The sequence below is a fragment of the Heteronotia binoei genome, chromosome 5 (genome assembly GCF_032191835.1).
Source record: "Heteronotia binoei isolate CCM8104 ecotype False Entrance Well chromosome 5, APGP_CSIRO_Hbin_v1, whole genome shotgun sequence".
NCBI lineage: Eukaryota > Metazoa > Chordata > Lepidosauria > Squamata > Gekkonidae > Heteronotia > Heteronotia binoei.
Window position 1 is genome coordinate 5,103,277 of NC_083227.1, and position 17,189 is coordinate 5,120,465.

At 49.8% G+C, this 17,189-nt stretch overlaps 1 non-coding gene across 1 annotated transcript; it reads right to left on the bottom strand.

Moving 5' to 3' along the window:
- Window positions 1–16,413: 16,413 nt before the first annotated feature.
- On the bottom strand, window positions 16,414–16,490 carry TRNAT-UGU (transfer RNA threonine (anticodon UGU)). Its single transcript has one exon. It is a non-coding gene; the product is annotated as a tRNA-Thr (tRNA).
- Between the last annotated feature and the right edge of the window lie 699 nt (window positions 16,491–17,189).

Sequence of the window (17,189 nt, forward strand, 5' to 3'; positions counted from 1 at the left end):
ACCCCATCAACTTGTATTTGTAGCTGGGATTCTTGGCCCCATTGTGCATCTGCCACGTTGACGCCCACTCACCCAGCCTCAGCAGATCCCTTTGGAGTTCCTCACAATCCTCTCTGGTTCTCACCACCCTGAACAATTTAGTGTCATCCGCAAACTTGGCCACTTCACTGCTTACTCTCAACTCCAAATCATTTATGAACAAGTTAAAGAGCATGGGACCCAGTACCGAGCCCTGCGGCACCCCACTGCTTACCGTCCTCCACTGCAAAGACTGCCCATTTATACTCACTCTCTGCTTCCTATTAATTAGCCAGTTTTTGATCCACAAGAGGACCTGTCCTTCTACTCCATGACTCTCGCGTTTCCTAAGGAGCCTTTGATGAGGAACTTTATCAAAAGCTTTCTGGAAGTCAAGGTTAACAACATCTATTGGGTCTCCTTTGCCCACATGTTTGTTCACCCCCTCAGAGAAATGCAACAGGTTAGTGAGGCAAGATTTTCTCTTACAGAACCCATGCTGAGTCTTCCTCAATAACCCGTGTTCATCAATGTGCCTACTCAATCTGTCCTTGATAATGGTTTCTACCAACTTTCCCGGTATTGAAGTCAGACTGACTGGCTTGTAATTTCCCGGATCTCCTCTGGAATCCTTTTTAAAGATGGGGGTGACATTTGCTACCTTCCAGTCCTCAGGAACGGAGGCAGATTTCAATGAAAGATTACAGATTTTTGTCAGAAGATCCACAAGTTCAACGTTGAGTTCTTTCAGAACTCTCGGATGTATGCCATCCGGACCTGGTGAGCTGTGGAGGGATGGGGCAGGGGCAATGTGATGAAGAAGATGAAGATATTGGATTTATATCCCGCCCTCCACTCTGAAGAGTCTCAGAGCGGCTCACAATCTCCTTTCCCTTCCTCCCCCACAACAGACACGCTGTGAGGTGGGTGGGGCTGAGAGGGCTCTCACAGCAGCTGCCCTTTCAAGGACAGAGGCTCAGAGCGGCCTACAATCTCCTTTCCCTTCCTCCCACACAACAGACACCCTGTGAGGTGGGTGGGGCTGGAGAGGGCTCTCACAGCAGCTGCCCTTTCAAGGACAACCTCTGCCAGAGCTATGGCTGACCCAAGGCCATTGCAGCAGGTGCAAGTGGAGGAGTGGGGAATCAAACCTGGTTCTCCCAGATAAGAGTCCGCACACGTAACCACTACACCAAGCTGTGTTGAGAGCAGGCGTGTTCTCTCCCAGGGTGCCCACTTAGCAGAATACTGATGCAGGTGGGGACACGAACCCCGATCAGTGGAGTTCCCTTATGTACTTACATGCCATGATTTTCACAGTGGTGGATTCTTGTGTGGCCCTGATTCTTTGTTCCTCCAGGCCCTGTATCTATTGGGGGTGTGGCCACATCAGCAAGCTCCACCCCTCTCTGCCTGTCAGGGAAGGCGCCTAATGCTCTGATTGGTGGGTGTGGGTGGTGCTTGCATGAGCACCAATGGGGTTGCTAGGCGCTCTCCAACTTGGCAACAGGGGTATTTCAAAAGTTCCTCTCCTCTGCTGGGCAGCCCCAGCCCCACACTGGCCCCGCATCCGGAGGTTAGGATGGGGCTGCAGCCAAGGCAGGCTGGACTTCCCTTCCCCCAGCCCACACCCCTTTCTTAACTCACCCCACTCCCCAAAAGGCCAGCTTGGGTTGTTGGTTTGCAAAATGAAAATGACCAGCTTCGTTTTCATATCAGTTTCATACAGTTAACTTTTCTTACACTTATCCCCGACAAACTCCGCTTCCAAAGCTGAACAAAACTGGTGCCTAGCAGAATAACCAACCTCTAGGGGGCTGAAGCCAAAATAACCAATCAACTACCCTGAATAAATAACCAACAAAGTTCACTACAAGTGCCAAAGAAATCCCTGAGAGATTGATCCAGGCCATCCTCAGAAGGCCCCCACTTTGCACTGAAATCCACACGTGAAACTGACAATACTTTTTGCAAGCCCTTTGTTCAAGGAACACTGGATCAGCCCAAGTGCTGTTGTGAGAGGCTGAGAAGACGTTTGCACTTTAAGCGACATTTCGGGCACTGTATATTATATTGGGAACTGTGCAACGGATATATGCCTGAAAGAGACGGGGACCGATTTATTGGTCACTGAACATAAGAAATGATATTTGGGACTGTAGCAAAATGTGTTAGTGATGCATTCACAGTAGTTGATTGCGGTGGCTTCAGCTGTTTCTGTGTGTATCCTCCCGGTGGGGCCTGAAGTTCTCCCAGAATTAGAACCCACCTCCGGCAGACAGAGATGAGTTCCCGGGAGAAAATGGTTGCGCGGGAGGGAGCTGGCTGACCAAGGACAGCCACGGTTTGGCATGATCCCCGCCTTCCTCCCCTCCTGAACCTAAAAGTTTATTGCCCCCCACCCTCTCCTCCTCCTTTAAGACTTACTTCTAAGTAAACTTTCCAGGGATCCGGATGTTGCAGGCCTTTTCCCTCCTGCTGCAGCTTCTCTGCAAGCCCCACCCCAGTTCTCCTGAGTTGTGCAAAAGCAAACCCCTCCCCAGGAAAAGCCCCTTTCCTCTCCTGCCCCCACCTCCTTGCTCGGCCTCTCTAGCAAGAAGCCCGGCGGTTTTAACCCTTTCCCTGCTGCAGAGGAAGGAGAAACGTGTCCTGGAGGAGCTTCAGCCGGGCTGCCGCCAGCCACGCCTTGTGCTGCTCAATGGGGCTGCTCGGGAGTACCGTAATTCTGCTGCAGGGGGCTGCGCTCCTCCCGCGCTGTTCAGCCAGCTCAGAAAAAGGGGGCTGCAGCTGGATCCCACCCCCACCCCTTGCCACAGTCTTCCCTCTCCTAGAATAAGGACCCTAAAACTCAAGGGGGGGCGAGATCAGGCTCTTCTTTCAACAGACCCTTGAGCATTTCTGTTGCTCCCCTGGAGAGAAAACCTGGTGGGGCCAACTGGCCCTTCTTTGCATGTCCAGGGAGATGCTGACGGCCACTTTGGGGTCAGGCAGGCGATGGTGCAGAGTTGGTGGGGGGTGAAGGTTAACCTGCCCACTGTCCATTATCCCTGCCCACCTATTCTCAGGGCCTTTCTACCTCTGCGAGGGTTGCCAATTCTCCCCCCAGCCCCCGCCAGCCACCCTCTGCCTTTCCCAGAGCCCCCCCCCCTCCTCGGTGAGAGAAGCAGAAGGTCCCAGGTTCAATTTCTGGCATCTCCGACTGAAAGGGGTCCAGGCAAGTAGGCGTGAAAAACCTCAGCTTGAGACCCTGGAGAGCCATGAATGGGGCTGTGGCTCAGTGGTAGAGCATCTGCTTGGTAAGCAGAAGGCCCCAGGTTCAATCCCCGGCATCTCCAACTAAAAAGGGTCCAGGCAAGTAGGCGTGAAAAACCTCAGCTTGAGACCCTGGAGAGCCATGAATGGGGCTGTGGCTCAGTGGTAGAGCATCTGCTTGGTAAGCAGAAGGCCCCAGGTTCAATCCCCAGCATCTCCAACTAAAAAGGGTCCAGGCAAGTAGGCGTGAAAAACCTCAGCTGGAGAGCCATGAATGGGGCTGTGGCTCAGTGGTAGAGCATCTGCTTGGTAAGCAGAAGGCCCCAGGTTCAATCCCCGGCATCTCCAACTAAAAAGGGTCCAGGCAAGTAGGTGTGAAAAACCTCAGCTGGAGACCCTGGAGAGCCACTGCCAGTCTGAGTAGACAATGCTGACTTTGATGGACCCAGGAGGGTCTGATTCACTAGAAGGCAGCTTCATAGGTTCTTTAAGGGAGGGGCAGTGGCTCAGTGGTAGAGCGTCTGCTTGGTAAGCAGAAAGTTCCAGGTTCGATCCCCGGCATCTCCAACCGAAAAGGGTCCAGGCAAGTAGGCGTGAAAAAGTCAGCTTGACACCCTGGAGAGCTGCTGCCAGTCTGAGTAGGCAAGACTGACTTGGGTGGACCGAGGGGGGGTCTGATTCAGAAGAAGGCAGCTTCATAGGCTCATATATCTCCAAGGCACAACCCCAGCAATGCCCAAATGCAAGCAAGCGCCAGCAAAAGGGGGGCGAACAGGACTCCCTCCCCCAAGCCAGGCTGAGCTTCCTTGCCCTCTCCCCCCCCCCCACAGCAAAGGAGGAGGAATGCAAACTCCCCCAGCTTCCCCCAGGGGCAGCCCCTCCTTTACTTGTGGGTGGGGGTCAGCAGAGCTCAGAGAACACAGTGGGGTTGTAGGGGGGCAGGCAATGATGCGGGCCAAGGAATGAAGCCCTGCGGTAGATTCGGCTGAGAGAGCAACGCCATTCGATGCACGGTTGGGCCGGAGCAGCAGCAGAACCAAAAGTCCAGCTGCACCTTGAAGACCAGCCCAGTTGGATTCTGGGTACTGCTGTGGATTCAGGAAAGCTCCTGCCCAGAATGATACAAACCGGAATGGCTGAGGAGGGGGGGGGGCGTCTTTGCCCAGGGCGCTGGGCCTGTTCTGCCACGACATGGTTCCGAAGGAGGCTTTGAGAAGGGGGCAGGGGGTCGGCTTTCTGGTGGCAGCATCCTCTGTGAGGGATGCAAAAATCTGGAACCGGAAGACCTCGTGTCCTTTGCAAGAGTTGTGCCTTTCAGCTTCTCCAGTGGAAAAATCATCTCCTCCTGTTGCTTTAGGTCTTAAGTGCTTTAATCCTATCTCGGCTATACTGATAACCAGTTACTTCACTATTTTATAGTGGGTTCCATACATGGAAGAGGAATTTCTCATTTCTCCACAACTTAGCCTAAGTATGTGACTGAGCCAAGGCCTCACAGCGTGCTTTGTGGCTGAGGAGAGATTTAAACTCTGCTCTCCCCAGTCTGCCGTGAAAACATTGTGAAAGAAGAAGATACTGCATTTATATCCTGCCCTCCACTCCGAAGAGTCTCAGAGCGGCTCACAGTCTCCTTTCCTTTCCTTCCCCACAACAGACCCCCTGTGAGGTGGGTAGGGCTGAGAGGGCTCTCACAGCAGCTGCCCTTTCAAGGACAGAGGGTCAGAGCGGCTCACAATCTCCTTTCCCTTCCTTCCCCACAACAGACACCCTGTGAGGTGGGTGGGGCTGAGAGGGCTCTCACAGCAACTGCCCTTTCGAGGACAGGCTCAGAGTGGCCTACAATCTCCTTTCCCTTCCTCCCCCACAAAAGACACCCTGTGAGGTAGATGAAGATATTGGATTTATATCCCGCCCTCCACTCCAAAGAGTCACAGAGCAGCTCACAATCTCCTTTCCCTTCCTCCCCCACAACAGACACCCTGTGAGGTAGATGAAGATAGTGGATTTATATCCCGCCCTCCACTCCAAAGAGTCACAGAGCAGCTCACAATCTCCTTTCCCTTCCTCCCCCACAACAGACACCCTGTGAGGTGGGTGGGGCTGAGAAGGCTCTCACAGCAGCTGCCCTTTCAAGGACAACCTCTGCCCGAGCTATGGCTGACCAAGGCCATTCAGTGCTGTTCAGCCAGCTCAGGAAAAGGAGACTGAAGCTGGGTCCCCCCACCCCTTACTCATCCCCCTCCTAGAATAAGGACCTAAAATTCAATGGGGGGGCGAAAGGGTTTTTTTTGATGATGAGTCTTTTTTAAATAGACCATTGAGCATTTCTGTGCCCCCCCCGAGAAAAGCTGGTGGGACCAATAGGGTTTTGATGCCACAGAGCCCCCCCTCTACAGTTGCCCTTTCCCAAATGGGGGGGGGGGAGGCTGATCTCTGTGGTTTCTGGAGACAAGCACTGATATTCCATAAGAACATAAGAGAAGTCCTGTTGGATCAGGCCAATGGTCCACCCAGTCCAACACTCTGTGTCACAAAGTGGCCAAACCACCCCCCCCCCCACAGGTGCCATCAGGAGGTCCACAAGTGGAGCTAGAAGCCTTTCCACTGTGCCCCACCCCAAGCACCAAAAATACAAAGCATCACTGCCCCAGACAGAGTTCCATAAGAACATAAGAGAAACACTGTTGGATCAGGTCAATGGCCCATCCAGTCCAACACTCTGTGTCACATAAGAACATAAGAGAAGCCATGTTGGATCAGGCCAGTGGCCCCTCCAGTCCAACACTCTGTGTCACATAAGAACATAAGAGAAGCCATGTTGGATCAGGCCAATGGCCCCTCCAGTCCAACACTCTGAGTCACATAAGAACATAAGAGAAGCCATGTCGGATCAGGCCAATAGCCCATCCAGTCCAACACTCTGTGTCACACAGTGGCCAACCCCGCCCCCCCGAGCCATCAGGAGGTCCACAAGTGGGGCTAGAAGCACTTCCACTGTGCCTCCCCCAAGCACCAAGAATACAGAGCATCACTGCCCCAGACATAGAGTGCCAATAAAACGCTGTGGCTAATAGCCACTGATGAACCTCTGCTTCATATGTTGATCCAATCCCCTCTTGAAGCTGGCTATACTTGTAGCTTCCAGCACCTCCTGTGGCAGTGAATTCCACGTGTTAATCACCCTTTGGGTGAAGTACTTCTTTTTATCCGTTCTAACCCAACTGCTCAGCAATTCCATTGAATGCCCACGAGTTCTTGTATTGTGAGAAAGGGAGAAAAGTAATTCTCTACTTTCTCCATACCATGCATTATCTTGTAAACCTCTATCATATCACCCAGCAGTCGACGTTTCTCCACGCTAAAGAGCCCCAAGCGTTTCAACCTTTCTTCATAGGGAAAGTGTTCCAACCCTTTAATCATTCTAGTTGCCCTTTTCTGCACTTTTTCCAATGCTATATCCTTTTTGAGGTGTAGCGACCAGAACTGCACACAGTACTCCAAATGAGACTGCACCATCGATTTTATACAGGGGCATTATGATACTGGCTGATTTGTTTTCAATACCTTTCGTAATTCTCTTCCAGATCTCCAGGCCCTCCCTGGATGTTGGCAAGCCTGTACCAGTTGAGGCACAAATCCCATGGCAACCCCCCCGCCCAGTCCAGTTCCCCTCCTTCCCTGGTCTCCTGCCCAGGCCCTGCCGGGGACACAACCCCAGCAGTTCCCAAAAGCAAATCAGCACCAAAAAAGAGGGGGGGGGTTGAGCTGGACTCCCCCCCCCAAATTAGGCTGGCCTTCTCTTGATTTTGCAAAATTGAGTTTTTGCAAAGTTTAGGGTCTTCAGATATGTAGTCTCGATGGAAACTCTCTTTAAGAAATAGCTGGAATAGATTTTACAGTCACTATTTGCATATTAAAGAGAGCGATCCATTTGCCATCTTCTGATCAGAGCTTTTGGCAGCCTCTATTAGAATTTTATTGCATGGTGTTGCCATGAAGCCGTGGATGCGTGATTTTTCTGGTGCAAGCAGTGTCCCTGGACATGATATGTGGTGATGTTGGGGAGACCCCAAGCAAAAACCCTGAGGATTCATGTGGATCCGTGCCTTGTATTCATGTTTTTGAGGTAGATTTATACCCCGTCTTTCTCTCTGAATCAGTCTCAGAGAGGCTCACAATCTCCTTCATCTTCTTCCCCCACAACAGACACCCTGTGAGGTAGGTGGGGCTGAGAGAGCTCTCCCAGAAGCTGCCCTTTCAAGGACAACTCCTACAAGAGCTATGGCTGACCCAAGGCCATTCTAGCAGCTGCAAGAGGAGCAGTGGGGAATCAAACCCAGTTCTTCCAGATAAGAGTCTGCACACTTAACTGCTACAGCAAATGGGCTGTGGCGTGGTGCCACAAATACGTGGATGCAGGATTTTTGCGGTGCTGCTGATAGTCTAACACAAGGGTGTCAAACATGCAGCCCAGGGGCCGAATCAGGCCCCCCAGCAGATGGCTGCCATTTGCTTCCTTCTCTCTTAATTCCTTCTGCGTGCTTTGCAAGGCTTGCTCAATTGCACAGGAGCTGGAGAGCAAACCCCTCTATATTCGCCATTGGCTGAGGCTTCTTCCTTGGGGAGGAAGAGCTTGCTTTGCCAGGTTCTCTCAATCGCACAGCAGAGCTACTGAGTCAAGCCTCTCTTCCTTCTATTATATGAGGCTCCACCCCTTCCTGGTCCCTGGGGAAGGAAGGAAGGAAAAGGCCAGTTCCCTGGATCCCATTGGAGAAATACAAAGAGAACACCTTTAAGACCAAAGGTCAAAGGTGGCCGAACTTGCTAAAGATAAGAGCCAAATAGATTATATGTCAGATGTTTGAGAGATGCAATACACGAACAAACATTATACACGTCTTAAAAAAACAAACCTGGGAATAACAGTCCTCATAAGACCATCATAGGGAAAGGTTACGGAATTATTTTTTGGCACCTGTGGGAAAAGGAAACGCACAGATGTTGGAATTCCTTGTGTGGGGGGGAGCCAACACATGGGCCCCTCGCACCCACGGGGGTCTCGGTTCTTTTCCTCCCTGTAGGCCTTTACCAAGGGCCTGTGCTGGAATCCTTGAAATACAAACCTATCTAACAATATGAAATAAACTACCCAAGAAAATGCTAAGCGTGAAAACCCAAAACTTCCTTTATTTAAAAATAATGATAACAAGGAACCTTCTAAACTCTTGGACGGCAGCCAACACAGCATCGTTCTCCGAAGACATATATAAGCATAACAGTTACAATGATTAAATACCCCATTTGTAAGTATTCATAACAATAGCTAAAGTCCCCACCCCCCCACTAGAGATTTCTGATCTCTCAACGATCTCCTGTGACAAGCTGCGTCTTCAGGACATGGCTAGAGAGACCCCGAGTTTTCGGCTTACAAACCAATTATATTCTTGAGATCAATGGCTACAACATTTTTGCATTGTCATAATTTGCTGACTTCAACCACCGATGACTTCAGACAGATGTAATCCTCTGCGTAGAAGATGTGCTTAGAAGAATGTTTACTTTTACCGCTACAGAGTGTAATAAAACAATTTATGATGGCCACAATTTACTGTTCCAACTTGCTTGGCTCTGATAACTCGTTCTTCCTGTAATCTATTCAGACCATCAAGAGAAGGATGCTCTCTTCCAATCTCAGTTAGGCACTTTGGAGCCGTAAGGTGGATCATGTGCTGAACATGAGTCAACAGTGTGATGCAGTGGCTAAAAAGGCAAATGCAATTTTGTGCTGTATCAGCAGTAGTATAGTGTCCAGCTCACGTGAAGATCACACTTTACTCTACTCCGGTGAGACCTCACCTGGAGTATTGTGTTCAGTTTTGGGCACCACATTTTAAGGATATAGACAAGCTGGAAAGGGTCCAGAGTACAGCGACGAAGATGGTGAGGGATCTGGAGACCAAGTCCTATAAAGAAAGGTTGAAGGAGCTGGGCATGTTTAGCCTGGAGAAGATCCTGTGAATTTAGGGGGAGGTACATCTGCAGGGGGTTGGACTAGATGACCCTGGAGGTCCCTTCCAATTCCATCATTCTAAGGTCATTTTCTGTGAATTGCAGATTTTTATCTGTGTTAATGCCTCCCCATTTTGCCTTCTGGTGTCTGGACCAGACCATGTGATAAGGGGGGGCGAGGGGGTGAGTGGAAAGGAGCTTCCTGGCCGTCAAGCAGAAAGAAAAAATGCTTCAAGGCCTCGGCCTTTTTACTGCAACAGGTGAATAGCAAATTAATACGACTCTGATGGTTTGATGTTGGACCCAAACCTCAATTTTAATTTTTTTTCTCCCCACAACAGGCACCATATAAATCTCTCATCTCTGTTGGCATCATTACGTATCTCTTTGCCATGACATTTAGGTTAGTAAATGCAGCTCCTCCAAGAGCTATGAAACTATGGGGGGAACCCGGTACTGCCCCCTTTACTTCCACCCCTCCTTCCGGGGCTCTCAGCTTTTGCACTGGCTTTCCCCGCTCTAGGCCCCTGGGTGACCTGTGTGGTGGAGGAGAGGCGCTTGCAAGCCTATTTCCCCTTCATTCCCCCCGTCACTCTCAGTGGAAATATCTGCCTATCTATGGAAAGTGCCCAGAGGCCTCCTGTGGTCCCAGTGCTAAGTAAGCTTACTTGAGAGTAAGCCTGCATTAAGTTCCTCCTTGACCTCCAGGAGCTGCACAATATGCATGAAAGAGCCACATTTGGCTCCTGAGCCACAATTTGGACACCACTGGCTTACATTTTACCAGTGCTTTAGTCCAGTCTCAGCTGTATTTATGGCCAGTGACTGATGCATCTTCTTCGTCTTTTGGTGTGTGTATGCATCTGAAGGCCATGACGACCTCTGGTGACTGACCCCTGCTGGAGGCCTGGAGGATATCCAGAGAGGTAGCTAAATAAAGCCTGCCTCTGCTTCCCCACTGCTGGTATTCCAAGGAGGTCTCCCATCCAAGCCCTTGCCAGAGTCCACCCTGCTCGGCTTCTGAGATCTGACAAGATCAGGCTTGCCTGGTCTCTCCCAGTCAGGGTCCAGTTCCTTCTGCATCGTGACTCTAACTGGCCCTGCCTGGCAACTAACCCTCCGCCCACACTCTTCCTACCTAGATGGAAGGCTTGAGGAAGTTCTCTTTCCCTGTCCCTGAAGCTTCTACTCAGAATAAAACTCTGTTGGTCCTGAAGCTAACACTGGACACAACCCTAAAAGAAGAAAAAGAATGCAACTTTATACCCTGCCCAAGCACTTGTAACATTTCTTTCTGATTAGAGTAAGATTTCTGCTGTAGATTAGAGCATTTTACAGCAATTGGCATCAATACTTTTCCAGCAATTGGCACCAATACTTTTTGTGGTCTGTGGTTGTCTTTTAGACATGAAATAGGGGGAAAGCTCTTTTTACGGGCTAAGAGGTTACATGGATCCTCCTTGTGCGGGTTCCTCGACACAGCAGAAGAGAACATCTCCGACTGAATCACTTTCAAAGCTCCCAACATTAAAATTGTGTCTTCCCTGTGTGGGGTCTCAGTTGCCATCAAGGAGTGCTTCTGCAACAGAATCTCTTTCCACAGTCTGAAAAGTCAAAAGGCTTCTCCCTTATAAGAGTTCATATACGTTTTTGAAAATTGTCACACTGACTGAATCTGCACACTCAAAAGTTTCCTCCCCCATGTGTGGGTACTTTGATGCAGTTGAAGAGTGCCACTCTAACTGAATCTTCTTGCACACTCTAAGCACTGAAAAGGTTTCTCCTGTTTGGATTCTCTGATGAATTACTCTGTCCTCGCTTCTTCTGGGGCCTGTCCCATCGCCTGCTCCCCTTACCCTCATTGGACCCTCCGGGATGAGAGCTACCACCGCAGTAATGGAGGCTGACGGGCAAACAGTTTATCAGGAAGTTCAAGGGGGTGGAGTGCTCTCATTCATTAGGATGGTGTTTCACCCTTGGGGCCATTAACGAGTCCACGTGTGGCAGGCCGGGGTAGACATTGAGAATTCTAATGATTCTCCCCTCCGTGCGTTCTTTGATGCTGTTGAAGATTCCTCCTCTCACTGAATCTCTTTCCACACTCTGAACACTCAAAAGGTTTCTCCCCTGTGTGGGTTCTCTGATGCTTTTGAAGACTGCTATTGCAAGTGAATCTCTTTTCACACTCTGAGCATTCAAAAGGTTTCTCCCCTGTGTGGGTTCTCTGATGCTGTTGAAGATTCCTCCTCTCACTGAATCTCTTTCCACACTCTGAGCACTCAAAAGGTTTCTCTCCTGTGTGGGTTCTCTGATGACGTTGAAGATGGCCACTCATACTGAATCTCTTTCCACACTCTGAGCACTCAAAAGGTTTCTCCCCTGTGTGGGTTCTCTGATGACGTTGAAGATGGACACTCGTATTGAATCTCTTTCCACACTCTGGGCATGCAAAAGGTTTCTCCCCTGTGTGGATTCTCTGATGCTTTTGAAGATAGCTGCTCCACCTGAATCTCTTTCCACACTCTGAGCACTCAAAAGGTTTCTCCCCTGTGTGGGTTCTCTGATGACGCTGAAGATCGCCACTCTGTCTGAATCTCTTTCCACACTCTGAGCACAAAAAAGGTTTCTCCCCTGTGTGGGTTCTCTGATGACGTTGAAGATTGTCACTCATACTGAATCTCTTTCCGCACTCTGAGCATTCAAAAGGTTTCTCCCCTGTGTGGGTTATCTGATGCTTTTGAAGACTGCCATTGCAAGTGAATCTCTTTCCACATTCTGAGCATGCAAAAGGTTTCTCCCCTGTGTGGGTTCTCCGATGATATTGAAGATGGCCACTTGTACCGAATCTCTTTCCACACTCCGAGCATTCAAAAGGTTTCTCGCCTGTGTGGATTCTCTGATGATGCTGAAGACTGCCACTTTGTCTGAATCTGTTTCCGCATTCAAAAGGTTTCTCCCCAGTGTTAGTTTTCTGATGCAGTTGAAGAATGCTACTCTGACTAAATTTATTTCTGGTCTCTGAATATTCAGAAGGTTTTTTCTCTCTGTATATACTTTGATTCAAAAAGAGCTGTGCTCTATTTCTGAAATACTTTCCTAATTGAATGGATTTGCTTGCCTTCAATATCCTGTGCTTTGCAAAACGTATATTCCGCTTCCTTGCATCATGGCTTTCAACCATACTGATGCCATTCTTTCTCCTGGGTCTGCCTTGAGTCCTGACAATTTTGTTCAAGTCTTCATTGTTAATTCTGTCTATCATGTGCTGATGTTCCTCACCCTCCTTATTCCTCTGATCATCCTCTGCTAGAACAGAGAGAGAGAAAGATCGTGTTAGCACTTGCGAAGGCTGGTAAGATCCAATGACATCTATATGACTATAGAAGGACGCAGCCCTTTGGCTTCATCAGATTGGCTGATCTTAACCACCTTTCCCCTAGAATATCTAGTAGTTAAGGATACCTCCCCCACTTGAGAAGAGTCTCAGCTAAATTCTTGCCCAGAAGGGGCTTCAGAGTCTCCAGATTTCTGGCTCCCTCCCTCCTTACTGTCAGACCCAGAGACAAGGAAAAGACAAGAAGAGTTCAAGATCGTTATTCCAGCATCATAGGCAGGTACAGGCGTTGTCGGAACTGGTTCTCCTGCCAGTTCCTTGCTCTTATAACCCCTTGCCTTGACCGTTACAATTCAAGCGAAGTGCACCAAGCTGCAGCAAGGATTTTGCGCGGTTTCCCTTCTATTCTATCATCACCTCAGGTGCTCGTTATCTACTCCTTCGGCCACATCTCCACCGGCTCCCTTGACCTTGGTTGCATAGTAATGTGCGAGTTCCCAGACATACTACCCTCCCTCTAGATAAACAGCTAGGATGTTTCAAAGCAATCAGCATAGCAAGCACAGCATTAGCATTGTATAATTGTTAGCAAATTGGATACATATGGCAAGAGGAACAAAGATGGAGTGACTCTTGACATTCTGCCCCCCCACTAAGTCCCCCTCTTCCCCAGAGTTTGTCGGGATGTCTGTTGTAAAAATCCTTGATCAAAGCCTTGCAATTTGTATCTGCGGCTTTGACCCATTCTGCTTGACGGATAGGGAAATGAGTCCATTTGATAAGGTAAAACAGTTCACCACGTTTGAACTTGGCATCGAGGATTTCCTGCACCTCATGATGAATCTGACCACGAACCAGATTCGGGGGCGGCAAATCTGTCTGGGGGTGCCATAACAAGGGCCCAGGGTCCTTCTTCAGGTAACTGGCATGGAAACAAGGGTGCACATGTTTAAGGTTTTTTTGGCAGTTCTAGTTCCACAGTCACTTTATTTATAATCTGTTTAATTGGGAAAGGTCCCAGATACTTCATCCCTAATTTTTTACAGCTTTGGGCATCGGGTAAGTGCTTAGTTGAAATGCATACTTTATCCCCCACTGCCAAGTCCCACAGTTCAGAATGCTTCTTGTCATATTGGGCTTTGTAAGCTTCTTGCACCCTCTGGAGCTGTTGTCTGATAACTGTCCATCCCTTCGCTATTCCTCTCCACCATTCCGCTAAGTCTACCGAGGCTGACGCAAGGGAAGTGAGCTTGGGGAAAGGCTTTCCTTCAACCCATGCACTGCTTGGAACTGGCTTATTTTAGTAGCAATGTGCACACTATTATTGTAAGCATATTCTGCAAAAGGCAACAGAGCCACCCAATTGTCCTGTTGGAAGGAGGTGTAACAATGTAAGAATTGCTCCAGCATCGCGTTGCTACATTCTGTCCGTCCATCTGAGGGTGGTAAGCGGAGCTGATCCCTTCCTCTATCCCAGCTAATCTACACACGTGCGACCAGAATTTGGCAACAAATTGTGGGCAGCGGTCGGAAATCACCTTACTGGGGAAGGCATGCAGCTGAAAGACGTGCTGGATAAACAATTGGGCTAGCTGCTTGGCCATGGGCATTTGCTTACAGGGGATGAAGTGAGCTTGTTTGGAGAATGTTATCTACCACCACCCAAATCACGGTTTTCTCCATAGCCAGGGGTAGGTCAGTTATAAAATCCATCGATATACACTCCCAGGGCTGAGAGGCGGGAGGTAGGGGTTGTAGATGCCCGGGGGGAAGGCCCCCCCCTCTTCTTTGCCATGATACAAGTAGGGCACCCTGCTGTATATTCCCCCACATCTTTTCTAAGCCCCAGCCACCAGAATTGTCTTTGGATTAAGTGCACTGTCTTGACAAACCCAAAGTGCCCCCCATCTTGGAGTCATGTGACCTCTGAATCACTTGTTTGCGTAAGGGGGGTATGTAGAGTTTTTCCCCCTTCCGCTAAATCCTGTCTTCGGATTTTTCTAATTGTAGCTCCCCCCCAGGTGAGTTATCCAAAGCAGCTTGTCTTAGTTCCACCAGAAACTCCTCCAGGGGTTCAGTTCCCTTCTGGCTCCGTGTACGCGTGGTTACTAGTGCGCTGAGTTGGGAGGGCGTGAACAGTGAGTCTATAACTTCCTCCCTCTTGCTGTCGTGTTGAGGGTGGCGGGACAGCGCATCAGCGAAGAAGTTTAGTTTCCCTGAAATGTGGCCCAACTTAAAATTAAATTGCCGGAATAAGCCTGCCCACCTCACTTGCTTGCTATTGAGGTTGCGGGTGGCAATAAAGGCGGCCAGGTTTTTGTGATCTGTCCACAGCTCAAAAGGTTCTTTGGCCCCTTCCAAATAATGCCTCCATTTTTCAAGAGCGAGTTTAATGGCGGAGGCTTCTTTGTCCCACACTGACCAGTTACATTCTGCTTGCCTAAATTTCTGGGACAAGTATGCTCAAGGGTGCAGTTGGCCGTCCGGGCTTCTTGGAGCAACACAGCTGCGCGAGCAACATCACTGGCGTTACATTGGACCACAAACCTCTTCTTCTCGTCAGGGTGCATTAGGCAGGGCTCAGGCGTAAACCACGCCTTCAGTTCATCAAATGCTTTTTGACACTCCCCTGTCCATTGGAGGCCGGAACTGCCTTTTAAGGCTTGCGGTTCCCTCCCTTTTGTTTTTAATAGTTCAGTGCGAGGTAGGGTGACCTCTGCAAAGTTGCTGATGAACCCCCTATAGAAAATGGCAAACCCCAGGAAGCTCTGGAATTGTTTACAGATGTGGGGCGGCTCCCAGTCAACCACAGCTTGCACCTTGTTTGGGTCCATCCCCAACCCCCCTGTGGATATGCGGTACCCCAGGAAATCGAGTTCCGTTTTGTGGAATTCGCACTTGGAGAGTTTGGCAAACAGTTTGTGTTTATACAGCGTCTGGAGTACTTCCCGCACCAACCCGATGTGGGAGGGTAGGTCTTGGGAGTATATTAAACGTCATCCAGGTAACAAACCATGCCCTTGTAAAGGGACTTGTGCAACAGTTCATTGATCAGGTTCATGAACACTCCCGGAGCCTCCTTGAGGTCGAACGACATGACCAAGTACTCATATTGTCCAAGTGGGGTGTTAAATGCGATCTTCCACTCATCCCTCTCCTTGATGCACACCCGGAAGTACGCATCCTGGAGGTCGAGCTTGGTAAAGATTTTCCCTTGAGACACCTCCCCCTAGAGGTCCCGGATGAGCAGGAGAGGGTACGTATTACTCATAGAAATCGCGTTCACACCGCAGAAATCAGTACATAGCCATAAACTGCCGTGCTTTTTCTTTCTGAAGAGTACTGGGGCAGCACGGGGAGATTTGGCCGGTTGCATGAAACCCTTGCATAGGTTCAGCCCCAGGAACTTTTATAGCTCTTCTCGCTCCCCCCGGCTCATGGAGTACATATGAACATATGAAGCTGCCTTATACTGAATCAGACCCTCAGTCCATCAAAGTAAATACTGTCTACTCAGACTGGCAGCGGCTCTCCAGGGTCTCAAGCTGAGGTTTTTCACACCTATTTGCCTGGACCCTTTTTTGGAGATGCCGGGGATTGAACCTGGGACCTTCTGCTTCCCAAGCAGATGCTCTACCACTGAGCCACTGTCCCTCCCCAACATACATGAACATATGAAGCTGCCTTATACTGAATCAAGACCCTTGGTCCATCAAAGTCAGTATTGTCTTCTCAGACTGGCAGCGGCTCTCCAGGGTCTCAAGCAGAGGTTTTTCACACCTATTTGCCTGGACCCTTTTTTGAGATGCCAGGGATTGAACCTGGGACTTTCTGCTTACAAAGCAGATGCTCTACCACTGAGCCACAGTCCCTCCCAGTTTGGCTTTGGCAGTGGCTCCGCCTCTACCAGCTGAATGGCACAGTCCGTATCTCGGTGAGGGGGTAGCTCGTCCGCCTCTTGAGAATTGAACACCTTATGCAAATCTTGGTATTCAGGGGGCAGGGTGGTTGCCTTGACTTGGGTAACGCATAACTTCTCCAGTTGAGGGGGGGGGGCATCTTTTGTCCAAGCAATGACTTTCACACACCGGGTCTAGTAAGCATATCGCGCTCCCACTCCATTGGACGAGCGGGTCATGATCTGCCAGACACTCTAAGCTTGGAACTTGGTGGCAGGGGCTATGATGAAAGTCCGGGGCTCCCAGTGTTCTCCCGCCTTTAGGGCGCACACTTCTGTCCCCGTGCTACACGGTTCCCCCTTCATCGGGCTCCCGTCCCTCTGTTCAAATATTTAGGACTCCTTAAGGGGCAGTTTTCAAACCTAGTGCTTCTACTAAACTGAGTGATAGTAAGTCTTTCGAGCACCCCGAGTCCAGTAGGGCCCTGACGCAGGAAAATCACTTTGTAACTGAGTTCACTATGGTTATGAACACATAATACAAAGTCCCGGATAAGCTCACCCTTAGCGGCGCTGCTGTGGCTTGGACCTGCTGTTGCGTGCTTCTCACAGCAGGTCCTTGTTGTTTCTCATCAGCTGGGCCCCTCCGTCCTCCTCGTCGGACTCTTCTAGAATTGG